Below are 27,788 nucleotides of genomic sequence, written 5' to 3' on the forward strand. Positions count from 1 at the left end.
GAGGGCAGACAATTTATGAGTTTACCCTGGATAAGCTTTATACAGACTAAAATGGATTTATTTGGAGTTTGGATCCCATTGGGAACTGGGTGTCTGGGTGTTGGAAATAGGTGACCTGCTGAGCAGTTTTTGGTTAAAGTCTGCAGCTTTGGGGATATGGACCAGACCTGGGTCTGTGTTGCAGCAGGCTAGCATGTCTGGCTCAACAAGGCAGGGTTCTGGAGTCCCAAGTTGGCAGGGAAAATGGACTCAGAGGTAATTCCAGCACATCAGGTGCAAGCTAATGTGTAGCGTAAGAACGGCCATGCCACAGCAAACCAACAGTCCATCTAGCCCAGTATCATGTCATGGCCAGTTCCAGAGCTTCATGGGGAGTGTACAAAACAGGGCAATTTTGTAGGGCTCCACCCCATTTTCCCCTCCCACCTTCTGGCAGCCAGAAGTTTAGGGTCATTCCAAGTGTAACATTGACAGACCCTGGTTGTCAGCAGGTAGGATTGAACCTGGGACCTCTGGAGCTTAGTGCATGAGCCTCTACTGCATGAGCTAAAAGCCTCTTAGCTAAGGTTGTAGAGCAGACTCATTAATCTCTAAGTGGTCTTGGTGCCACTAGCTGGGACAGAACACCATGCCCAGAAGGTTACGCAAGCATGGGATTACAGCAATCCAACTTGTAGCACAGTTTCCTGCACACCCATTCTGGACCCCTCACCTGGTTTTCAGACCTTACCTGCAATGCCCCAGTGACCACAGGCTCGGGTCCCATACAGCAAGCACCATGCTAAGCTAAAGTATACCCTGCCCTTACAGCTTGCTTCCTCCCTGCCCCCACCAACTCTTTTAATCAACCCCACTCCTGACTGGATCAATGGCTGGCACTCTGTTTGAGACCCCAGACTGTTCATAGAATCATAGAATCATAGAATATCAGGGTTGGAAGGGACCTCAGGAGGTCATCTAGTTCAACTCCCTGCTCAAAGCAGGACCAATCCCCAACTAAATCATCCCAGTCAGGGCTTTGTCAAGCCTGACCTTAAAAATTTCTAAGGAAGGAGATTCCACCACCTCTCTAGGTAACGCATTCCAGTGTTTCACCACCCTCCTAGTGAAAAAGTTTTTCCTAATATCCAACCTAAACCTCCCCCACTGCAACTTGAGACCATTACTCCTTGTCCTGTCCTCTTCTACCACTGAGAATAGTCTAGAACCATCCTCTCTGGAACCACTTCTCAGGTAGTTGAAAGCAGCTATCAAATCCCCCCTCATTCTTCTCTTCTGTAGATTAAACAATCCCAGTTCCCTCAGCCTCTCCTCAGAAGTCATGTGTTCCAGTCCCCTAATCATTTTTGTTGCCCTCTGCTGGACGTTTTCCAATTTTTCCACATCCTTCTTGTAGTGTGGGGCCCAGAACTGGACACAGTACTCCAGATGAGGCCTCACCAATGTCGAATAGAGGGGAACGATCACGTCTCTCGATCTGCTGGCAATGCCCCTACTTATACAGCCCAAAATTCCATTGGCCTTCTTGGCAACAAGTGCACACTGTTGACTCATATCCAGCTTCTCGTCCACTGTATCCCCAGGTCCTTTTCTGCAGAACTGCTGCCAAGCCATTCAGTCCCTAGTCTGTAGTGGTGCGTGGGATTCTTCCGTCCTCAGTGCAGGACTCTGCCTCGTCCTTGTTGAACCTCATAAGATTTCTTTTGGCCCAATCCCCTAATTTGACTAGGTCCCTCTGTATCCTATCCCTATCCTCCAGCGTATCTACCTCTTGTCCCAGTTTAGTGTCATCTGCAAACTTGCTGAGGGTGCAATCCACACCGTCCTCCAGGTCATTAATGAAGATATTGAACAAAACCAGCTCCAGGACCGACCCCTAGGGCACTCCACTTAATACCGGCTGCCAACTAGACATGGAGCCATTGATCACTACCCGTTGAGCCCGACAATCTAGCCAGCTTTCTATCCACCTTATAGTCCATTCAGCCCATAGTTCTTTAACTTGCTGACAAGAATACTGTGGGAGACCGTGTCAAAAGCTTTGCTAAAGTCGAGGAATAACAGGTCCACTGCTTTCCCTTCATCCACAGAGCCAGTTATCTCATCATAGAAGGCAATTAGGTTAGTCAGGCATGACTTGCCCTTGGTGAATCCATGCTGACTGTTTCTGATCACTTTCCTCTCCTCTAAGTGCTTCAGAATTGATTCCTTGAGGACCTGCTCCATGATTTTTCCAGGGACTGAGGTGAGGCTGACTGGCCTGTAGTTCCCAGGATCCTCCTTCTTCCCTTTTTTAAAGATGGGCACTACATTAGCCTTTTTCAAGTCGTCCAGGACCTCCCCTGATCACCATGAGTTTTCAAAGATAATGGCCAATGGCTCTGCAATCACATCCGCCAACTCCTTTAGCACTCTCAGATGCAGCGCATCCGGCCCCATGGACTTGTGCTCGTCCAGCTTTTCTAAATAGTCCCAAACCACTTCTTTCTCCACAGAGGGCTGGTCACCTCCTCCCTATGCTGTGCTGCCCAGTGCAGGAGTCTGGGAGCTGACCTTGTTCGTGAAGACAGCTTTTTCCACATCCTCTGTCACTAGGTTGCCTCCATCATTCAGTAAGGGGCCCACACTTTCCTTGACTTTCTTCTTGTTGCTAACATATCTGAAGAAACCCTTCTTGTTACTCTTAACATCTCTTGCTACTGCAACTCCAGGTGTGATTTGGCATTCCTGATTTCACTCCTGCATGCCCGAGCAATACTTTTATACTCTTCCCTGGTCATTTGTCCAATCTTCCACTTCTTGTAAGCTTCTTTTTTGTGTTTAAGATCAGCAAGGATTTCACTGTGAAGCCAAGCTGGTCGCCTGCCATATTTACTATTCTTTCTATACATCGGGATGGTTTGTCCCTGTAACCTCAGTAAGGATTCTTTAAAATACTGCCAGCTCTCCTGGACTCCTTTCCCCCTCATGTTATTCTCCCAGGAGATCCTGCCCATCAGTTCCCTGAGGTTGTCAAAGTCTGCTTTTCTGAAGTCCAGGGTCCGTATTCTGCTGCTCTCCTTTCTTCCCTGTGTCAGGATCCTGAACTCGACCATCTCATGGTCACTGCCTCCCAGGTTCCCATCCACTTTTGCTTCCCCTACTAATTCTTCCCGATTGTGAGCAGCAGGTCAAGAAGAGCTCTTTCCCTAGTTGGTTCCTCCAGCACTTGCACCAGGAAATTGTCCCCTACACTTTCCAAAAACTTCCTGGATTGTCTGTGCACCGCTGTATTGCTCTCCCAGCAGATATCAGGGTGATTGAAGTCTCCCGTGAGAACCAGGGCCTGCGATCTAGTAACTTCCGTGAGTTGCCGGAAGAAAGCCTCATCCATCTCATTCCCCCTGGTCTGGTGGTCTATAGCAGACTCCCACCACGACATCACCCTTGTTGCTCACAATTCTAAACTTAATCCAGAGACTCTCAGGTTTTTCTGCAGTTTCATACCAGAGTTCTGAGCAGTCATACTGCTCTCTTACATACAGTGCAACTCCCCCACCTTTTCTGCCCTGCCTGTCCTTCCTGAACAGTTTATATCCATCCATGACAGTACTCCAGTCATGTGAGTTATCCCAGCAAGTCTCTGTTATTCCAATCACGTCATAATTCCTTGACTGTGCCAGGACTTCCAGTTCTCCCTGCTTGTTTCCCAGTCTTCTTGCATTTGTGTATAGGCACTTAAGGTAGTTCACTGATTGTCCCTTTTTCTCAGTATGAGGCAGGAGCCCTCCCCTCTCACGCTCTCCTGCTCGTGCTTCCTACTGGTATCCCACATCCCCACTTACCTCAGGGCTTTGGTCTTCTTCCCCTGGTGAACCTAGTTTAAAGCGCTCCTCACTAGGTTAGGCAGCCTGCTTGCGAAGATGCTCTTCCCTCTCTTCGTTAGGTGGAGCCTGTCTCTGCCTAGCACTCCTTCTTCTTGGAACACCATCCCATGGTCAAAGAATCCAAAGCCTTCTCTCCGATACCACCTGCGTAGCCATTTGTTGACTTCCATGATTCAACGGTCTCTACTCAGGCCTTTTCCTTCCACGGGAAGGATGGAGGAGAACACCACTTGCACCTCAAACTCCTTTATCCTTCTTCCCAGAGCCACATAGTCTGCAGTGATCTGCTCAAGGTCCTTCTTGGCAGTATCACTGGTGCCCACGTGGAGAAGCAGGAAGGGGTAGCGATCCGAGGGCTTGATGAGTCTTGGCAGTCTTTCTGTCACATCGTGAATCCTAGCTCCTGGCAAGCAGCAGACTTCTCAGTTTTCCTGGTTGGGGCAGCAGATAGATGACTCAGTCCCCCTGAGGAGAGAATCCCCAACCACCACCACCCGCCTGCTTCTCTTGGGAGCGGTGGTCGTGGAACCCCCATCCCTAGGACAGTGCATCTCATGCCTTCCAATCGGCGGAGTCTCCTTCTGTTCCCTTCCCTCAGATGTTTCATCTAGTCCACTCTCCGCATTAGTACCTGTGGAGAGAACATGAAAACGGTTGCTTACCTGTATCTGCGTTGCTGGTACGTGGACACTCCCCTTTCTTCTTCTGGATGTCACATGCTGCCAAATTTCTTCACCGTCCTCCTGTCCCCGCTGTTGTGTCACTGCGCCTCAGGCCTGACCCTGCTATCCTTGCTTTTGAATAGATGTGAGGCAAAATGGGCCAGCATGTGGTGGCAAGGGCCACGTAGCAGTGGCTGGCTGAAGAGATAATTGTCTGCAGCATTGGGGTAGCTGCACTGGTCCCAGGCTATTAGAGAGATGAGGTGGCTGAAGTAATATCTTTTATTGCACCAACTTCAGCTGGTGGAAGCTTGTGAGCCACACAGAGCCACATGTCAGGGCTTCCCCGGAGCTGACAGGCGCTGGCCCCAGAAAGGATATTACATCAGCCACCAGACAGATCATTGTCCATCAGCCCCAGGAGAGAACAGCTGACAGACCTGTAGGTGGGAATGTGCACGGGATGGAAGCAATCCCAGTTAGCCAAACCCACCCAGATAATAACAACACACGCTCTCTGCAAGGCTCTGCCCAGTAGATAGTGTCAGTCTGTGAGACACATGTACAAGTGCAGGGCTGCCCTTGCCATGATGCTCCCTCCCGCTAAGAAGAGGCTGCCTCAGTGCCAGGGCCCCAGCAGCCCTGGTGCCGACTCTCGAGCTGATCACAAGTCTAGAGCTTTGGGGGTGGGTTTTTTAACCTGTCTCACAAAAAGCACCAAACCTGCAAATTTCCCCTTATTCAAAATGGCTGCCACCTCCCATTGCTGTCCTTGGGGTTGAAGCCAGGCCCGCCAGCAAGATGGCTACCTGCTATTGGTTGGGGGACACTGACACTGACTGGGACGGGCACAGAGACACTCTGAAAGGGGCATGGAGAGTGGGAGGAGCAGGAGGCAGATTTAAGGAATGCAGGAGGATGTGGGGGCAGGAGAGAGACAGGGGCAGGGAGAAGTGGGAGCAGGAGGGAGGCTGCATTTGCACACACCACACATATGTATACGCACTGCCATGTATTTGCATGCACCCATGTACTTACATGCAATCAGATACAAACACGCCAAGTATGCCTACAGGGACTGTCTTTTTGTTCTTTTGTTTGAGCAGTGGGGTCCCGGTTTGTCCCTGGGGCTGCAAAGCAGTAATAATAGTAGACTATTGTACCAGTACACACACATAAACGCAGTACAGAGAGCGATCAAGCTGAGTGAAGCCGCACTCTGGGAATCAAGGCTTTGCTCCCTTTCCCTCTGCTGCAGACCTAGCCCATTGTTTGCACTGGAGAGAAAAAAACCTTGACTAGTTAATAAAAGAAAAGCTCTCCCTCTAAAAGGATTGTTTAAAAAGGAAGGAGCAGTCTCAGCTGAGTGTGAACAAACACCGCATGAGGAAGCATGAATCATTGATGAAATGCTCTGGGTGTTTCTGTGTGTGCGCACGTGTCCTTAATACAATGCACGTGAAATTCATCTGCAAGAGGCAGAGAGCTTGCTTGAAGTAGGCCTGAGCTGCATGTTTTGTGAGCACTTCAAACACAGGTTAAAATGACTGGAGAGGTAGCAGAAAGAATGAAGCTCCAATAATGAAATGGTTAAATACCTCTTGGACTAACATAGCATCCGGCTGAGCCACTGAGTTTCTAGTAAACAAAAGTGCCTGAGACAGCAAATGGAGCGATGATCTTAGTGTGCTGAAAAATCTGACCCATTTGTCTCATAAATGTTCATCAAGAACTTTCCTGCTTTGCATGAAGAACATGTTTTGACTAAACCATGGTTCTCAAACTGGGGTCCGAGAGGTTACTCCAGGGGGTCCGAGAGTCATGTCTGGGGCCACCGGCCCTGTTGATCAACTTCTCCCGCTCCCTCCCAGTGCCTCCTGTATGCTGCGGAACAGCTGTTCAGTGGCATGGAGGAGGCACTGGGAAGGAGAGGAAGGAGCCAAGACAGGGTGCACTGGGGGAGGGTATAGAAAGAGGTGGGCAAGAAGAGGGGCAGGGGTGAAGCGATGGTGAGAAGAGGTGGCGGTGGGACCTGGGGCTGAGCAGGGGTTGAGAACCCCTGGGGAAAATTAGAAGCCAGCTTGGGGGGTCCACAAAAAATTGTAAATCAAAATGGGGGTCCTCGTGTTGCTAAAGTTTGAGAACCAATGGACTAAACAGTTCTGCTCAGCTCTCGTAAATAGTAACAGTACACCTGGAATTGGTAACAGTAACGAGCATCATGCACTGTCACCTTTCACTTGTGTATAATCAGTATGGGGCCAGAGCCACTATAAGAGCTGCTAGTGAGAAGGCTGGTGACATCAGACCTGGTTAGATGGCTGTTTTGGTCTCACATGTTTTGGGATGACTTTTTTGGGTCAGATCCTCAACTGGTGTAAACCAGAGTAACTCTAGGGACTTTGGAGGAGCTACACCAGCAGAGACTTTGGCCTCTGATGTTTAATAGAAGTTAAATATTTTGAGGCTGCCTTATGATATTTCAATATTGTGCATACACAGAAGTTAGAGACACTCTCAAGCTAACATCTAATACATTAAAATGTAAATAAGCTTGCAAAGGCGAGTACACAAAAATTAGGCAATACCCAGGTTAAGTTAGTCTGGGCAACCTTATTTTGGCCCCCCCTTGTGCATATGTATTATGATAAGTCTTTAAATGCATGATTACACACAGTTCTTCCACAGGACCCTTGCCTCACGCAGTGCACAAAATACACCGTTATCAAGGAATCAGGCAGCTAGTGAATATTTTGTCTTACTTTATCACTCAAAATGTAGTACCATTACCAATGTGCTTGTCTTTGCAACCTTCATAATATTCTTTTAACATATTTTTAATGTCATTTCCTAGATTTTTTTTAAAAAGGAAAAAACAAATTCTTGTTCTGTGCAACTGTAATGAATTCAAAATTCATGCATACCCTACCGCTGCAGGATATGCACTCTGGCTGCAGCACATGCCTCTGTCACTTAAGCTAAAGGAACAGCTACATTAGAGGGCAGCAAGAGCAGCCGGTTAACGTCTGTGGACCAATGAATAGAGAGGGACACATGACACACTGAAACAGTGGGTTACATAGCCATGAGTAGTCCTATTTTACACAGAGACGAGTCAAGCCCCTAGGTTGACCACATCCTTCTGAGAGGCAGCGTGGCTATGTCGTGAGTCTACCATATTGGAGATTTGAGTTCCTTATCAGTTTGTGTGACCTCTCAGAAGGGGCATGAAGCTTTGATCAGTAATAAGGGCTGTGAAAGACAGAGATTTGTTAACCCCAGTAAGTAGAAGAGGAAAGCCTTGAATCTGTGGCCTCCTAGTCTAATGCACTTTCTCCTAGGCTAAAGAGTATTCAGATAGGAAAGTAGAAGGATCCACTTTCTCTGTGTGTGTCCCACTGAGAGGTTGCTCCATGTACCTGCTTCAGCATGCTGCTGGGAGACTGGAGATAGGGAGCCTGCTCAATGCAGGTGGAATATTTGTACTTCTTTAGCTACAAACCCTTAGGAAATTCTCTTGAACACAATGCAAATGGTGATTTTTCACAGTGCATGCCTTGATTACATCTAAACTGATTTTTCATGTGAGCAGAAAAGGCACCTTTCTGACCCCGGGGCTACCCCCCAGCCAAATTTCAAGTGCCTGCTGGAAACCAGGGCAGCAGTAGAGCTCTTCAAAAACTGTTGGAAAGTTGGGGTTTTTATAATAGGAAGTGTTAGGCAACTTTAATACTGGAGGTCATTACCACCATCCTTATAATCAAATTAATATATCATTAACCCTTTTGTACAATGACAGGTTTTGTAGGACCAGTAGCGCTGGCTGGGGTGCAATGCAAATGGCCATGAATGTGGAGTTCTTTCCGTCAGCTTGCAGCAGGAATATTTCTCTTGATCATTTTTACTAGCCCCCAGTTTTGGACAAAATGGTGCTGCTGAATAATCTCTGTCACTCCTCCATTTACAAGGAGCTGTGGATTGCTTATGTTTTCCCAGAGTTGCTGGATGGTTGTTGGGCTGTCTAATGCATTTAATTTCCAGATGAATCAGGTCACCTGATCCAATTCCGACCTGTGTTGTAGCATTTCAAGCAGTTATTTTTAGAGGTGTCTCAAGGATTTTGAGTCTGATTCAGAACATTCTCCAGGAACCATCACATACAGCTTGTGGAAACGGGGTGCTCTGAACATCGTCTTAGTTTTACAGAGCTTCTGGCCTGTGGCCTACATGATTAGTGTCTGGGGCTGGATCATGTCAGTTCTCATTAGCTGGGCAGGCTGGGCTTGCTCAGTGTGTGGATGTATGACCCCAAAGGCAAACCCAGCTTGCTGCAGGACATAGTGCTGTAGATTGTATCAGTGGCATTTTTCCTTCTGAGTCACCAACCTTCTGAGCTCAACCAATACCCCAGCCTGGTGCTCAGGGGAAGTTCTCATGGGAGCACTTCTTAATAAAGTGACCAAGTCCTAGTTTTCATACATGGTCCCAGTGTCGCAGGGACTTCCTTTGGGTCTTGGTCCTGATATTGCATATCACTTCATTAATCCAAAGCATTTGACGGGGGAAGGGGAGAGGTGGTTATGTTTCTTCAAGATGTATTGCTGTTCCGAGGCCCATTTGCTCTGCAGTTACCAGAAACAAGCCATCCAGTGGAATGAGTGCTCAGTGTGACAGCTGGTGTTTGGCCTGAACAGGTGCAGATGCTAGCCAAAGTGCTTTGGCTCAAGGTTAATGTTGTTCAGTATATTATGATAAATTTGTCTTGACATTAAGGTTTAGATCCTCAAAGGCGCCTAACTCTCATTGGGCACTTAAATACTTTGGAACAGCTAGGCCTAAGTGACTGGAAAACATCCTCCACACTGAGGACTATGTCTGGGTAGCTGCACCAACACACAGTTTATTAAAAGGACACTTCCGTATGAGTATTTCATGACCACAAAAGTGCCTCAGTTTATGACCTTGAAAACATGGGGCCACATTTTCCAGTCACACTTTCGGCTTCATTCAGAACAAGAGCTTGTCAAGAACTCAGGAGGTTTGGAGCTATTCTGATCCAGTTACACAGGTGCAACCCCCTATGGCAGGCACACGGCCCTGGGGCAATATATGGCTTTACCTGGTACACGCCTGACGCTGTAATTTCCTGTCATTACTAAACTCCATCTCACAGCAGCGCAGTGCATCTGCACTGGGGGTTTGCATTGGAATAGGGATGTTGGTGCAGAAAACCCCAGTACAGACAGGGCCTGAGACACAGCAAATCAGCCCACCAGCTGCATAGTCAGTGTTGCCTACGTCACAATTCTCATGATATTTGGTGATTTTAGTAAAGCTTCTGGAGTCCTGTGATTACGGGACTCTCATCTTTCATTTCAAAAAGGTAAGTTTCTAGTACTCCTGGTTTGCAGAGAAAAGCTTGAAAATGTGAACCCTAAAGGCTCTGATTTGAGAAGACAGTCCTGCACCCCAAAGTTTTTTAAAAATAGCTCATAATTTTTAAGCCAGTCTCATGATATGTGGGGCCCCGATTCATTATTTTGATTGCTTGGCTTAGGCCATACTGAGCAGTGAATGTGTTAAAGGGGACTTTTCTTTGAACACAAAGAGCAACTCCTATGTCTTAATTAAAAGCAAACAGGGCTGGGCTGTGCCTGGTAATTAACACACTGCTGTAGTGGCTGCCTCTGGCCGCTCTCCGTGAACTTTTAACTGGCTCTGACTCAGAGGATGCTGGCAGCTAGGGAAGAGATGCAAAGTGCTGGCTGCTGAATTGCCTTTCTCTCTCTCTGCATGAGCAAAAGAAACCCCCATAGCCGCTGTCAGCAACACAAACATCACTACTTTAAAAGCATCTGCATGGACTCAGCTGCCTTGGAGCTGTCTGTCCTGGGGTGGGGAGAAACCCCTGTCCATCTGTATGTTGTGACATGGCCAGTGACCCTGCATGATGGTCCCAGGCCAGCAGACAGCAGTGCCACCATAGCAGCTAAGTCCCTGCATTTCATTTCACAGCTGCTCCAGCTCAGTGGACTTGAATGCTGCCTGGGGTTCCCCTCCGGAGGATTCCACACACAGATAGCATAATGCAGCCTGGGAAAGAGACTTTCTGGAGTCCTTTAGCGCCACATATAAAAGTGGTTCTTTATTAAGTCACAGCACTGTATGCAGCTCTGCACAGTAATTCAGCACAGGAGAGATCAAGTAGCCAGCATGCACGGGCTTCCTAGGGACCACGTACCAGTGACATCAAGGACACAAACTTTCCCCCTAAACCATGGTAGGACTTTTGAAGACTAATGACCTCGCACATTCCTGGCCTGCCCTCCTCTTGGTTAGATAAAGTGTGTGCAGGGCAAGAAGACTGCAACAGAGCTTCTCATCCCTTGAGCTCACTAAAGTATCATCTTGACCTCTGGGCAATCACACCCGGGGGGGGGGGGTCAACTGGCCAAGGTCACACAGTGGTAGAACTGAGACCTCGCCCCAGTCTCCTCACCCCTAGTGCACTGGCTTTGCAGAGTGCTCCTGGGATTTCACTGGGATGGGAATGATTCCAGAGTGCTGCTTCACCTCCTCCAAAGCCTTGATTGCCTTTCCCTTGCATGGGTTTGGGTTTGGTGGCAAACCGAGGGTGAAGGCTGGACGTTAGCCACAAGCCCATGATGTGACTGAAAAGGCGAGTTCAAAACACCCTTCTTCTGGAGGCCCAGCCCAGAACAGGAGGAAAAGAGTGATTGCTCCTGAGGCAAGCAACTGGCCCCAATGGACACATGCTCCAATAGCTCTGGGAGTGAGCCTCTGGCTGCCAGACCACCCCCCCGACCCCCCATCCGCAGTGGCCCTCTCCTCTGCTTGATGCCCCTCCTTGCTCTCCTGCATTGAAACCCTCTTCCTGGCTGCTAAACTCTCCAGCTCCCTCCCTTGGCCAACAATCAGCCTGGAAAGAGACAGGTGGCTGTAACTGGGTGTGTGTGAAATCACCAAGGAGGGTACCAGCTGGTGCCACATTCACAGCTCCTTTTCCATAATGGCTGAGGTCCTGTGCGAAGACAAGGCTCTTCCATTAGCAGCAGCGCAGCCACCAAACAGCCCTTGGGAGAAAGGGGGTTCTCACATTTGGGACCTGGCGCTGGGGGACCTGGCATTGAGACCACACCTCCAGCACTCCAGCTTCAGAACTGAAACCCAAACCCAGCTGCTCCCTCTGCAAGTGGGTGGGAGAGTTTTCATAGGGAACCATGAGGCTTACCTGGGGCAAATCACCTGGTTTCTCTGCAGCCCAGGTCCTCAACAAAAATAGCAAAATTATCTTTCCTTTTTCCCACCCTTTGTCTGTTTGGACTGTGAGCTGTTTGGGATGGGGACTGTGTCTGTGCAACACCTCATACAATGGAGATCTCAGCTGAGCCTATTGATAGAGTATCCATAGCCAATAGTAACAATGCAGGAAAAAATGGTCACCTTTGGTCTCTCAAGCCAGGCACCTGACTTCATAGTGAGGCACCTAAATAAATGGCCTGATTTTCAAAGCTGTGGACGATATGCTGCTTTTATTGAAGTCAATGGGAGCAGGTTCAAGCCCTGAGTCCCACCCCTTCTTCCTCTTTAATATCATCAAACCCTTCTTCCCCTCACTGCACCGGTTGCTCCAACCCTTGTCCACTTCTCGCCTTGGTTGCCACAACCATCTCCCCTCTGGCCTCCATATTTTTCACCTTATGAAAACACAGCTTTGGTCTTCTCAGCCCTCCCATCACTCTAATTATACCCTGCCTTCCTGTCTCTTCAGGGATGACCCAGTGCCCACTGAAATCAATGAAAGGATTGTCACTAGTGTCCAAAGGGTTTTGGATTTGCCTTTACTGCATCATACTCCCAAGCCCTCTGTTAACTTACACCTCACTTTTGTCATCGCCCCAGGGCTTTGTCTTTGTTAACCTGTCTGTCGTAGGAGCTCTGCAGCATGGCTGTCTGTGTCTTGCCATTTTCATTTACAATGCCAGATAAGCAGTTTTTAACCTTTTAATGTGGTTTAATAAATAGTAATTAATTAATAAACAGTGCCAATATTTCTCAGCAGAGGAGAGACAAGATATTCTGCCTGGCATGACCTGAGTCTCTTTAAATGCCAGCTATTCAGAACACTTAATTTAATACACAAAAACTGTCACCCTAGAGTGAATAATAAATAATAAATAAATAAATAAATAAATTGCTCCCATCAAACAACTGAGGCAATGCCAATCGTTTAATAAGAGAAGCCAGAATAATTGAACCACAGTCTCCAAAGAAATCAGGTAACCAAGACGACTCCAATTACCTCAGTAAATCATTTGGCTGAGACATCAAAGCTGAAAGTCGTGACCACTTGTGGTCTTTAAGGCAGCACTCCATACGACAGCAACGCTGTCCTAGACACATTCCAGACTGGCTTCATTACAGTTAAGCCAGTCTAGAATTGCAACCCCCCTGCAGTTGCAAATGTGGAAATTACCCTTCGTCCCTAAAAGCTGTTCCTCATGCAATTAAACGGCCTGCGAATTCATCCCCAGAAAGCAGGTGCACTTCATACATAGAGGAAGTGGTTAGGATGCTGGCCTGCAACTTGGTAGCCCTGATGAATGTCTCAGGGTGTGTCTACACTGCACACTAAGCCCGGGCTCTTACTCAGGTTTGAGCCCAAGCTCCACTTCCGTCCACACACAAATAAGTCTGACTCAGGTCAGCAAGCACTTGGGAGCTGGGTCCTAGGGCCATGCAGTCTCCAGCATGGAGCGCATGCCTGGGGTGGAGCTGGAAGCACAGGCGCCGACTCCGTGGGTGCTCAGGACTGGACCACCCACAGGGAAAAATTGGTGGGTGCTCTGCACCCACCGGCAGCTCCCTGCCCCACCCTAGTTCACCTCCGCATCCTCCCCTGAGCGTGCCGTGTCCCGCTTCTCCCCCCTCCCTCCCAGCACTTGCCACCGCAAAATAGCTGTTTCGTGTGGCAAGCACTGGGAGGGAGGGGGGAGGAGGGGGAACGCATTGCGCTCAGGGAAGAGGCGTGGCCAAGGCGGGGAGGGGGCGGGGACTTTGGGGAAGGGGTTGTAATGGGCATGGGGCAGAAGCGGGGAAGGGGTGGAGTCGGGCAGGGCCGGGGGGGCATGAGCACCCACCGGCGCTGGGGAAAGTTGGTGCCTATGGCTTGAAAGGGATGAGTCTGGAGTCTGGGCCCTTCAGGGCTATGGCCCCTTTTAGGGGTCAGACCTCTCTGGGTTTTCTGCAAGAGATCCTTCCTGTTGGGAGTAGCGCATGAAAGCCCCACTGAGTGTATATGGCACATGCATGACTCCCCCTTTTCAGCTCTAGATGGTACATGATAATTCAGTGCTATCATCCCGCTCACACAATACGCTACTGCATGAGTTTCCAGCCTGGGGACCACAGCCACCATGCTCTTCTCTGAGTGCTAAATGGAAGTGGGTTCCAGATCCCAGCTAGATGTCCTGCAGTGACTCCTTATGAAAAAAGTTGAGGACCAATGCTCTGTATTATTCTGCCAAGCCACACCTATGCTGTGTTCCATGCCACCATATGCAGTACACAGCTACCACTCACCATTCGACTGTCCTATTTCTAGGCTTGGCAGAATTCAATCCTAATATCACTGTTTATTTTTTAGCATTTTTTAGATATTTTATCAATTTAAATTTTCACAATTACACAAAAATCTGGGTTTGAAACATTTTTTATATTTTTTATTTATTTAAATTTTCACAGTTGCAGGAATTTATGCGGGTGGCCAGAAAATGGGGAGTGAAAATTTTAATGATAGATGTTGAGATTCCAAAAGTTAAAAGCTTTATAATTATTAAAACAAAATGTCAACATCATACATCAAAATATACAAAGAAAATATCCTTAAGTCAAATGCTAATAAGTTTTCAAGCTGCATTTTTTTTCACTTCACTCAGCTGTAAATTTTGATTATTTTCTATGAAAATAGTTTTTTGTCAGTTTGTGTGTGTGTGGTGAAATTGACATTTATGGATAAAAAATCTAATCCTTCCAAGCCTGTTTATTACATACCAGGGTTAAGATTTCCAAAGCATCTAGGAAATCGAATCACACAGCCCCCCATGAAATCAAGGTGTGTTTTGTGGCTAAATCCTCCAGCAGGCTTTGAAAAAAAAAATCTCACCCACAGCCTAATTTTGCAGAATTTACTCCACTTTCCTTATCAGCCTTCATTAAGTTCCATCATTTTGCAGGCCTCCAGGGGACTCTTCTTTATCAACTCACCTAGCAGACATGTACTGCAGCTCAGCAAATTGAACTCCAACTAGATTTAGGTGCTTGAGACATTGGCCAAGGTGCTCCAAGGTATTTAGGTACCTCATTCCCATTGCAAGCAAAGGGAGCTGTTAGGCACCTAAATACCTTTGCGGATCTGGGCCATTGGGCCTAATTCCTCAGCTAGTGTGAGTTGGCAGAACTCCATGGACTTCAGCAGAGCTACGCTGATTTACTCCAGCTGAGGATCTGGTCCCTTGTGCCTCTGTTTAATAACTACAAAGGCAATTTTGCATGAGTGACACCCCCACCCCCCGACCTGCTCCCCACACCCAGGCCAAGGGCATAAGGTTGGTGACTCCTTATGAATGTCACCACTAAGGTTCCAATCCTGCAGATGCAAGGATCCACTGACATGGAATTCATTGCAGGATCGGGACCTTCGGAACTCAATTCTGTCAGCCTATTGTACTCCAAGTTTTACTTTTAAAGATATGGCAGAAAACCAACAGCTCCCACTCCCAAGGAGAATTGCAACAATGCATGCCAGGTAACAAAGTGCCATTCTTCATGCAGCCTATGCGATCGTATCTTGCATTCCCATAGGGAACGTAAATTCAAAGGAAAGTGGGGAAATAAGCAGGAGAAATAAAATAGATTAAGGGAGGGAAAAAAAACCTTAAATCAATTTAAATATTAATTTTCAATTGCAAATGAAAACTAAAGGCAGCGAGGGAGGGGAACGCCTGACATTTTTCTGCAGGCTGCAATCCAGCAGGTTGGAAACCAAAGTTTTCTGTATTAATGAGAAAAATAATTATATTACATGGTTTTCACACACCCTCACCCATCTTGAAAGATAAGAAGTTCTGGATTTAATCATAGTACAAAAAATTAATTTCTTACTGTACTGACTTAACATTGTTCCCCATCACTCAACACACAAGGAGCCTGACGGGCGGCATGAACTAGTCCCTTGAGCATGCCCTACGCAATTTAGATAAGAGAGCTGGGAACAACTTGAGAAAGAAATGACCACATGCATTGCTCTGCCTCCCTCTGCTGCTCCTGTGTGAATGGCAGTTGTTACACTGCATTAGGGGTGTTGTGAGCCAGTCACTTGGTACACCAAGGGGAGCCAGGAGACCTGGGCAAGCCACTTTAACCCCTCTGTGCCTCAGTTTCCTCATCTGTAAACTGGAGATAATGATACTTACCCGCCTATGGAAATTCTAAGGATACAAAACATATTGATTATTAGTGTTAATTATTGGAATTAGTGTAGCACATAGAGGCTGCAACCAGCATCAAGGGGCCATTGTCCTGGACACTTCAGCTGCCCCAAAGAGCTGACAGTCTAGACAGCCAAAGGAATGAAGGAGGAAGGATATTATTCCCTTTTACAGATGGGAAATGGAGAGTAAGTCTACACTGCAAAAAAAAAAACCCCACAGCAATAAGTCTCAGAGCCCGGCCCTACCAACTTGGGCTTGCAGGGCTCACACTTCGGCACCAAAATAGCCATGTTGACATTCTCCCTTGGACTCTGAAGCCCAGCAAGAGGAGCGGTATTAGAGAGAGAGTAGGAATGTCGACATGGCTATGTTTAGTGCCATAGCGTGAGCTGAGGTCTGTAGACCTAGGCTCTGATATGCGCTGCCTGGGGTCAGGTTTTGCAATGTAGACCCATCCTGAGGCACAGAGAGATGTGAGGGGGCCGATTTCCAGCACTCAGCAGCTCCTCTTGAGAACAATGGGAACTGAGGTCTTTTGAAAAATCTGGCTCCAACTGTGTGTGCTGCGGCATTAGAAAACTGGCCCCAGGTGAGTTGCTCAAGGCCATGCACAGCGAATCCGTGGCAGAACAAGGATTTGAACCCAGACCTCCTAAGCCCCAGCCCAGCGCCTTTCCGGTATGCATCTCGGTAGCGGAAGAACTCCCCCAACCCTGCCTCCAGATCTTATAAACTCATTGGAAATCTCTCTATTACAATTCCTCCTCCCTTTGGGCATGTTTCTGCACTGGCTGAGCTCATGATGGGCCTAGCACAACACTAGCCACAGGCCTGGGAAAAGACCCTCCTGGAAGACACCCCTTGGGTGGTTTCTGGTGGTCTCAGGAAGGAATACGCTACGCCCCCATCCAGTGGTGAGTTGGAGCCGGTTCGCGCAAACCAATTGTTAAATTTTGAAGCAGTTTTAGAACCGGTTGTTAACCCGCTTCCCTGCAGGGGGCGCTGAGGCTTTGATGGGCTCCGGCCGGGAAGTGATGCAATTCCTCCTCCGGCCGCCGGGGGCACTGCGCTGCGGGAGCCATGTGGGCTGCCGCCTGGCCCTGAGCACAAGCCCTGTTGCTGCTCCTGCTGCTCCCCTGACCCCTGGCCCTGGGGCTCCTGCTGCTGCCTGGTGGGTCCCTGGCTGCTCAGCTGGGCCTGGGCTGTGTCCTGCTGCTCGGGCTGCTCCGAGCCACTCTCCCCGTGAGTACCCACCACCCTGCCTGCAGCCAGCCCCTGTCTCCAGCCACCCCCGCACCCCCTGCCCGCAGCCAGCTCCTGCCTCCAGCCACCCCCACACCCCCTGCCTGCAGCCAGCCCCTGCCTCCAGCCACCCCCGCACCCCCTGCCTGCAGCCAGCCCCTGCCTCCAGCCACCCCCGCACCCCCTGCCCGCAGCCAGCTCCTGCCTCCAGCCACGCCTGCACCCCCTGCCTGCAGCCAGCCCCTGCTGCCTCCAGTCACACCTGCACCCCCTGCCTACAGCCAGCGCCTGCTGCCTCCAGCAACCCCTGCACCCCCTGCCCGCAGCCAGCCCTTGCCTCCAGCCACCCCCGCACCCCCGGCCTGCAGCCAGTCCCTGCCTCCAGCCACAACCGCACCCCCTGCCCGCAGCCAGCCCCTGCCTCCAGCCACCCCCGCACCCCCTGCCTGCAGCCAGCCCCTGCCTCCAGCCACCTCCTGCACCCCCTGCCCGCAGCCAGCCTCTGCCGCACCCCCTGCCCTGCCTCCAGCCATTCCCGTACTCCCTGCCCTGCCCACAGCCAGCCCCGCACTCCCTTGCCTCCAGCCAACCCCGCACCCTCCTGTCTCCAGCCAGCCCTGCACCCCCTGCCTCCACGCCCGTCTGCAGCTGGCCCCACGTCCACTGGTGCCCTGCGGTTCCCAGGGCAGTAATCCTGCACACCTGCTTCAATGAAGGGGGCAGGGAGCAGCTGGGACCCACACATGTGCACACCCTAGGGTGACCAGACAGCAAGTGTGAAAAATCAGGATGGGGTGGGGGGTAATAGGAGCCTATATAAGAAAAAGACCCCAAAATCGGGACTGTCCCTATAAAATCAGGACATCTGATCACCCTAGCACACCCCCAGGGAGCGGCGGGGAACCACACATGTGAAACGGAGCTTATTTCTAGTTCAGGCCCATCTTTTCAAAAAAGAACTTTAGGCAGGGTTAACATACATCCGTATTTTCCTGGACAGGTCAGGCTTTTTGGTTCTTAAATCGCCGTCCGGGAGGAATTTTTAAAATATGGACGTATGGTAACCCTGTTGGTACAAACAATACATACTGGGGCACATCCCTTAAATCAGAACTTTTTATAGGGAACCGGTTGTTAAGATTTTGGCAGCTCATCACTGCCCCCATCCTGCGGGGAGCTGCGTGTGCTCGCTGGGCTCTCTGCAGGACAAGAGAGTGAGGAGTTCTGAGGAAATCCCCAAAGGAAGACTGGGTGTGTTTTCCATCCCCATAGCCCTGCCTTGGTTGTTTTAGTGGGAGTGTGGCAAACACATCCCCACAGCAGTTAGCATGTGAGAGTATCTGCTTGCCTTGGGGTCTGTGCGTGCCCTGTGTGGCTCGTCTCATTGTCCTGCAGCCAGCTGGTCTGCTAGGGTTTGTAAACGGATCAGCCACTTCTTGTTCAATGGAGAGCGTAAATGATCCAGGCCCCATTCATCCAGATGCTGGCCTGGATTTCCAGCCCAGGCTCCCCCACAAGTCAGCAGCAGAAGAAGGGGCTCTGCACCGCACCCAGACATTCACGTTATCTGTTGTTCACAGGGGAGGTGGCGCAGCTACTTGCTGTCTGTAGCTGTGGGAAAGTTACCTACTCCAGTACAAGAACCTCAGGCTCTGTCAGTAATTCCCTGTTTTTCCAGTGTTCCCTAAAGGGAGCACTGTCCTGCATCTCCACATCCATACACACACGGTACACGCACACACACCCATACACTGTTCCCACAGCCCTTTCCAGTACTGTCCACAGAGTAGCAAAGCCTCCAATCCCAAGTTTAGTAGTCCCATAACCGGAGCATGCCGAGGATGAGGAGAACTCCTGGTCTGCATTTACCATGCATACTCATTAGCCAAGGGGACACGGCCTGTCCTTAAAACCTTTCCAGTAGCCAAGTCCTCTGTTTCCTTTAAGCATTCTGCTCCCATTTGTCAAACCCAACCGTGCCACTACACCACTTCAACATCTCCCCTCTGAGTCTTTTGGGATCCCTGTTTTGTTTCCCCTAAGTGTTTCTGGTGGTTAAAACAAACAAAAACAAAACCAGCTTTTTGGAGGGTGCAGGGGGGATCCAGACCAAGAAAACCAAGCGAGAGACAGGACAACTTGTACAGCTGTTTGTTGAAAAAGAGAAGCAGATTTTGTCTGTGTGTTTTTCTGCTTGAAAAGAAAAGGTAAGAGGAGACTAAAGGACATGGGGGATTGAGAGGCTGTTATCCCTCACAGAGAGCAAAGACCATTTGTTCTGCATGGCTTGGGAATGTGATTCTTGGTGCTAAATGCAGAGGAAAGAGCTTCAATGGCTTGTTATAGCTGCTGGGGAGATGGGGAACTCTGTGCAAGGAGGCAGGGGAATGTGGAAGGCTACTAACTGGATTCCTGTGCGATGAGAGGTGAGGGGCTAAATATAAGCAGGGAAAGGTGGCCCTGTGTGCAGGTACCTGGACTGGGACTCACGAAACCCAGGTTCAGTTCCAGGCTCTCTCACACGGCAAGTTACTTCACTTTCCTGTGCCTCAGTTTCCCCATCTGTAGAAGGGGGATAATGATACCAACCTTTGTAAAACACTTTGGTATCTGCTGTTGAAAGGTGTTACCTAGGAGCTCAGTTCTATTGTTATTCCTAGCTCTGCCACTAATCTGCACTGTGACCCTGGGACAGTCACCTGCCTTCTCACCCTTTGGCTGTTCAGAGTAATGCTCCTGTAGGCAAGGCCTAGGGATTGTCACTTCCCAAGGATATGTAGAGCACCAGTGGGGATCTGCTCTGCCTTGGGGCCTCTGAGCATTATAGTAATAACAGCAGCAATACATAAATAAGGTCCAGTTCCTATATAGGCCCCACATCTCAGTCGACAAGACCAAGCTTATCCAAACTGCTTTGGGCTGGAAATCTCATGACACCAGAAGATTTCCACAGGTGGGGCCAGATAGAACAGATGCCCTCAGAGTGTTCTGGTGCTTCTGGGTCCCAGAGGGAACCTGGACAGACATATGAGAACAAACCCATTTTTCAAACTTTTTTTAATTTAACCAAACTTTGCAAAGCCTCAGAAAATGACTTGGTTAAAGTCTGGAGCAAAAGTTCAGAGTCAGCTTTGAACCCAGTACCAGGTAAGATGGTGAAGCGAGTCCCCTGCTCACAGGAACAAAGGAATTGCCAGACCAGATCAGATCCCCATGTACAGCTTGACAAGTGACCTGATTCTGACAGTGGCCAGCACCAGTGGCATTAAAAGAAGGAAAAAGAACCCGGCAAGAGACAGTCGTGGGATGACCTCAACTCAGCACCAACTGGATGAAGTTCTTTGGCCTGTGATATATGGATGGTCAGACTCAATGATCTAATGGTCCCTGCTGGCCTTAAAAGTCCTTTATCTACGAATCTGTCCCCAGTTACAGTTTGACATAGTCCCACCAACAGGAAGGTTTATAGCCCTTCCAAATTTTGGGGGTTACATTTGTTTATTTTAATCCTTACTATTATAACTGTGGAATTTCTCATTATCCATAGAAATGTCCAATCTTGTTGGAATCCTGCTATGCCGTTGGCTATACGGTAGAACCTCAGAGTTATGAACATCAGAGTTACAAACTCACCAGTCAACCACACACCTCATTTGAAACCGGAAGTACACAATCTGGCAGCAGCATAGACAAAAAAGAGCAAATACACAACAGTACTGTGTTAAACGTGAACTACTAAAAAAAGGGTAAGCAGCATTTTTCTTCTGCATAGTAAAGTTTCAAAGCTGTATTAAGTCAATATTCAGTTGTAAATTTTTGAAAGAACCACCATAATATTTTGTTCAGAGTTACGAACACCTTCCATTCCCGAGGTGTAACTCTGATGTTCTACTGTAATAATATATTGTGGCAATGAGTTCCATGGGCTAATTCTGTGACAGATATTCCCTTGTATCAGTTTTAAGTGCTTTCCATGACAATCCAGTGCTTTATCCACTATGCATCACTACCTCTCAGGAGTAATCAAAGATCTCCCTTTCTCAGGGTTTGATCGATGCGCAACTGAGAGTAGGGAGTGCATGAAGAAAACAAATTGCTTTAACAGAACCAGAAGATAGAATGAAAATGCCCCAGTTTTGGGTAGAGCTAGAGATTCCCTAGACTACTCGGTGTGGAGTTCAGTTCTCTCCAAGAGCTAGCCCTCTCTGATAGCCAAGGGGTTGTTACAGGGCCTGATCCAAAACTCACTTAAATCAATGGGAAACTTACTCACAGTCATAGTTTCTGTTAGTCTGTCTGAGAGCTTGATAGGACCTGCTGCTCCACAACCTTTTCCCTTGGCCATCTGAAGGAGCTCTAGTCAGGAAGTGAAGCCCCTGCTTACCAAGAAACAAGCAGGGCCTCTGGTCAGTCCCCATTTCTCCATTCCGAGATGTTTTCATCTCCAGCGAAGAAGAGAGAAGAAATCAGTGTTGCCCCCAACATGTACTAATGACAGCTGGGTAGAAATGTTCTGGTTATGTTGTTTTGTTAAAAGAAAAGGGCATTTTTGGCAAAAAGGATTTTTTTTACTCCAAAAATACCAAGTTTTGACCAAAAATTAATTTTTTAATTAAAAAAAGTGAAGACCAAAAATATTTGAGGAAACCAAAATTAATGTTGTTTTCATCAATATTTTTTATTGAGGGGGGGAATTCCAAAACAAAGGTTGAGGGGGAAAATATGAAAAATGTGGGAAACCCCCCAGGCATAGGAATGACGATGCTTTACAAACATTCACTCACTAACCTACACAGCTCTCCCACCAGGTAGGTATCACTCACCCTATTCTGCAGGTGGGGAAACTGAGGCACATAGGGGTGTAGTGACTACCCAAGGCAGCTGAGAGAGTCATAGAGCCAGGAGCAGATCTCAGGAGCACTTAGTGCTAGTCCTGTGGGTGTGATAGAAAGGGAGGTTGCTGGCTGGGCATACGGGTCACCTAATGACAGTTAAGCCCCAGCCCAGACTCTCTTTCATGGCATTCCACACCTGCAGGAGCCTCAAGGTGAGGTTTCTCCCGTACCATGAAGGTGCCAGCGGCTGCCATGATGGGACCAAGCTCTCCATGTCCCTGGGTTCCTGGGACCAATGGAGGGACATTGCTTCACCTAGCGAAGTCATCCTACCGACAGCATTGGGGTGGCAGACTGCTCCATCCCCGGGGTGCCTGTGCCCTGGGAGAGTGGCTCCTTTGGTGCTCTGCAACAGGAAGCACAATTCCTACTGCCACCTTCAGTGTGGGTGGGCTCCCTGGGTGAGTTCAGCATTGACTCATAAAGGGCAGGGGATGGGGAGTGATTTTTTATTTCAAAGCAATTTCCAAAGAGAGCCACGGATGGGCGGACTTGGGCAAGGCAGAGAGAATCCAAAGGGTGATTCATCTGACCTACTTTCCTGGCTCCACTAGTGTCGTGTGCGGAGAGGACTGATGAGGGCCGGTATTTTTAGCTAACGCTGGTGTCATCCTTTAGCTGTTCATTTGATAACATTGTGCCAAAGAAAGAACCAAGTAAACAAGAAGCGAAAGGGAAGGGGTGTGAAACGGGCCCTTTGCACCAGCAAATTGTTCAGGCAGCAGCCTCTCAGATCCCTAATCTCACATTCTCCCTCCCCTAACCCTTCCCTACATGTCTTAAAGAGCAACTGGGAGAGTCTGAACAATGTTCTGTACAGAAAACTAGTCTGTCTGTTGGATGCGGCCAAGTTTCTCTGCCTCTCTCCTGCCTGCCGGGCCCTGGGAGCTTCATTTTTTCCCCCATGTGAATAACTGCTGGTGAAGAAGCTCAGTTGACAGCCCTGAAGAGCCAGAGCTTTGCTTTAGCCACAGAGCAGCTTCAACAAGCTTTCCCAGACTGCTCCAGACTGGATGCAGAGAGAGACGAACATTCAGTCAACCTTGACCATGCCTTCCTTGACCTCTCTGCTGGCCTGGCCATCAGAATGCGTACTTAAGGGTTAGCTATGTGTTTGGAGGGGTTCAGAATCCAGATTGGAAGCATGCTGGGGCTTTTTATTATATGTTTGTACAGCACCAAGCACTACAGGGCCCTGATCCTGACTGGAGCTGTTAGGTGCCACCATAATACACTTAATTAACAACAAGAATAATTGAAAACCCTCAACTCACGTAGGGGCCATGAATTGGCATCCATTGTGCCGGTGGGTTACACAGTATGTCTGCAGGAGGCAGATGCAGACCCATCAATTAATTTCCCATGGGAGCCACTAAACAGCCCCCTTGGTCATCATGGACCTGCGTTGGATTTAAGCTGGTAACCTTAAGGTGAAGAGGTCGATTGCCACTCCCATCCCCTCAAGTCATATTCATATAGTGCACCCTCTGCTCCTGTGGTTTGTTTGATTGCTGCCTGAGAGCCTCTAAGCATTCCACCCATGTCCTCATCAGAAATCAGCCTCATCCATGTTTTGTGACCACCTGCTCCGTTGCCGGGGCAATGGCTGCAATGTCACAGCCAGAGGATTATGTCTTCCTGGTGTGTGGAATAAGCCCATGGAGCCGGTGACTGAAGGGTCAAAGATCTTGTCTTTCCATCAAAAGCAATAAAGAAAAGATCAGAAAATAAAATGAGGTCACGGGTTCAGTGTTGTTCCTAAATGAAATGATAATGAGGTGAGGAGGCCGTGACCCACAAGTGCTGACATGGAAGTTGTGCTTCTCATTCCAAATCATCTCTTAGGCCTCGCAAGCTATATACCAGGATCTCTTCACCTAACAGGAAAATGCAGCCACCTCTGGAGAGGATCATGGCAGCTATTTACCAATGTGCAGCAGCACTACACAATCTTTGAGGATGAAAGATGACAATATTGACATTTTATCACCCCTCCTGTGATAGTGGAGATTTCAGAAAAGCACCAACTGTCTTACACACACCCTCCCCATGAGCTGCACATTCACAAAGGTTAGCATGCACAGCCCTTTCTTGGCTTTGATGAATTACTCCAATCCTTGTGAAGGGCAGAGCCCTTAGTTGGGGATTGGTCCTGCTTTGAGCAGGGGGTTGGACTAGATGACCTCCTGAGGTCCCTTCCAACCCTGATAGTCTATGATTCTATGACAGCTGATATTTACACCATAGCCCGTAAATGAAAGGAAGAAATAACAATTGTAGAGAAACCTGGGCTCAGGACCTTCTCCCAGAAGGTAACCTGCTTCCCCTCCAACTTAGATCACCATTATAAAGGGCCCCCATGTGGCTTCCAGTGGAATTCCATGAGACTTTTCAAGACTGACCTGTTTCTGGTTCTCGCTGGCGCCTGGGGTCGTTCCTTAGGCAGGTTGCATGCTATAAAGCAAGCAGTGAGAATCAGCCTGGATTGTGGGCCAGATTAACATTTCTCACTCCTCTTTATGGGACAGGGACAGTGTCACTCTGTGTATTGGAACAACCACTGGACTATCCTTCTGACTCTGAAGGTGTGGGGGAAAGTGAAGGTGTTTTGGAAAACATTTATATATGTTTGGGCTTTGCTTACGTTAAAGCTTAACCCCTGCATTTCTAGAGGTGGTTTGTAATAATTACACCAGTCTTGCAAGGTTTTATTTACTAGACAGATAAATTAGATTACATCTTTTAGAACAGGGGGAAAGAGGACATGGAAATTAGATAGATAGATGATAGAGTGTATATAGGGATGGATGGATAGATTTTGTAGGGAATCAAACCTGATAATCAGATCTTAAAAGAATGTGAAGTCTCCCTAGAGTTACAATAAAAATATACCTTTGAAAGTACACTCCTTCCATTTCCCCCACCATTGCCAAAGGATTGCTAGAAAATGGCTGCCAAATGGAAGGGGCAACTCAGGGGAGCTCTCTCTCTGCTACCCGAGACGCAGCACGATGGTGTGGTTGCCTCTAAGTGTCAGAGTGCAACTAGGTCTTGGGGAGAAGGGCCAGTGGGGGAGGCCATCAGCTGTGGTGTCACCCACTCAGTCCAGGAGCCTTGGCAGGGCTGTGTCAATGTCTATGACTTTACCTGTATCTACTGTGACAAAATGGCCAATGTTGGTATGGTGGGTCCTACACTTTTTTGGGGGGGAGGCTAAGATGCCACCTCTTGCCCCTGCTCTTAGGGCACCAAGGGCCCTGCTAGTGGCCCAAGAAGATGGTGGAAGAGGGAAGCAGGGGAGAGGTCTGGGTTTACTCCACACTCTGAGCTCCAGCCCTGCAGGTTTCTTACCCTCTTCCCCCCCCTTGGGTAGGGTTACCCTCAGTCCTTAGATGCTGGGGGAGGGAGCCTCCCTTACTTCAGTTCTCTAGTCTTTTACACAACACAAACACAACAATACTCCCCCTGACTGTCTGAAGCAGGGGGGTTTTATTAGGTTCCTGACAGGGCCTTAATTGACTACAGGTGCTCCAATTAACCTGTAGCAACCCTCCCTGGTCTACAGGGAACCATGTCTTAATTAGCCTAGGGCTTATATATTTCCCCTCTACTACTCTCCCATTGCTTTCTGGTCCTCCTGTCTCCCACTGCAGAACTGTTGTCCCAGCAGTGCTGGCTGATTGCCCCTCATTACTTAGCTGCTGCTGTTGTGGTTGCTGCTCCTGCTCTGGGGAGAGGACCCTGCTGCTGTGACCCCCAGAGGGGAATGCAAGGCCCCACTTTTCCCATCATCTTCGGGGCCTCCCTTGGCTGGGTTGCTGTTGCCCTTATTGCTGCTGCTGGAGCTGAGGAGGGAGCGGAGAAGGCCTTGTTCTGTAGAGGGGGTTTGTAATGTCTTTACTTCTATGGTGGTAGGTGTCTTTGCTGTGGGGAGTTGGGGGAGTGGTGTGGCACCCTCCCCCTAGTTCATCCGCTCCCTTAGTGCCACCACCCCCAACCCCCTCCGCTTCTCCAATTGCCATCTGGCTCTGATCTCTGCTTCCCAGCTCAGCAGTTTGCTTTGTCCTTCCTTCCACCTTGGGACAGTAGGGGCAGCGAGCGGGCACTTGTTTTTTGGGCGCTGATGGGTGCATGTTTCCTTTCCCCTCCCTTGGCTTTGTCCTCCCTCCCCTGCTGCCCTTGGTGGTTGGGCTTCCTTCCCCTCTGCCTTGCCTTCTACCCTGTTCTTGCAGCTCTTTGCCCCCTTTCTGCCTGCACTGCCATGTCCCCTTTTTAACCATCCTGTTCACTCTGTTTTGCCCTGCTCTGTTTTTTGCAGGGCTTCTTTCTTTGTTGGTCTTTGGTTGGTTTGTTTGCCCTGCCCCTGTCCCTTGGTGCAGGCATTGTTCCCAGCACCATTTCCCCCTTTTCAGTTTGGTTGCTTTTGAACCCACCCTGGTTTTTGCTCCATGCCTGTAGCATACTTGATCTGACCCCCCACTTCATTCTGATCCCTTGTTGTTTGCCCCCCCTCCTGGTTTACCCTCTTTGCCTGCATGCCCATGTTCCATTTTCAGTGCCTAAGATTCTGCTCCCCACTCCTTTTCTGTTATTCCTTTCACTGACGCACACTCCTTCATGATGCTTTAGTTTTCCCCTTCTTTCCTTAGTGCAACCGGGGCAGATGGTTTCTTCATCCTGTGCTTGGGATGCCCCCACAGCGCAAGGCTCAGGTGCCCCACTAAATGAGGCACCCAGGATTACAGCACAGGGAGGGAGGGACGAGGGCTGCTGCCCCGCCTCATAGGGAAGGGCACCAGTGGGCTCAGAGCTGAGCTGCTCCGTGTCAGCCTCACTGGGCATGGCCACGGCAGATGGATTACTAATTGTGGCCAGGCAGATGGTCAGGTCCTGGGGCATTGCAGAGGCCAAAACGGGGGCAACCGCCTGAGGCGGAGGAAAACGGGGGTGGGGGCGCGATGGATTGCAAGTGCCCTGACCGAGGCCCTCTAAGAGGAGGGTGTCCACCCCCTTGGTGGTTGGGGTCAAGCCCAGGGCCTCAATCTCACCAAAAATAGAAGTAAAGTTCCCACACGCCTCTACGGGGTCCCGCTCAACAGCAGCCGGGGCAGTAGCCACTTTGGCACCTACAGGGGGCACAGATGAAAAAGTGGCAGGGGGGACACCTTCCTTAACCCCCTCAGGGACGGACTCTATGAGAGAGGTGGTACTACCTGCCTCCATGGCTGCAGCGACCTCGGCCGACTCCAGCTGGTGAAAATCAACAGGGGAGACAGCAGAAAACCCAGAGCCAACAACCCCCTTCATAGTTTTAAAGGGGGTCCCTTCCCCCTCACCAATGAGCAGGGGTCCTGGGCCCGTGCTCCCCGCTTACAGCGCCTCCCTCCCATGAGCTCCCCAAAGAGGGGGGCTGGCCAGCTGGGTCAGAGCCAGGGAGCGAGGGCAATGACCGGAAGGTAAGGGAAGATGAGGGCAGGACAGCAGGGAAAGTGACAGACTTCCCCTGAGGCAAGCCCTGCTTGATTCCAGCTACCGGCACTGCCACCCTCTCCTCCATGGGCCCTGGTCTACTACCCATCACAGCAGTGGGGCCCGCACGCTCATCTGGGC

This window comes from Chelonia mydas, chromosome 10, assembly GCF_015237465.2.
Source record: "Chelonia mydas isolate rCheMyd1 chromosome 10, rCheMyd1.pri.v2, whole genome shotgun sequence".
Lineage (NCBI taxonomy): Eukaryota > Metazoa > Chordata > Testudines > Cheloniidae > Chelonia > Chelonia mydas.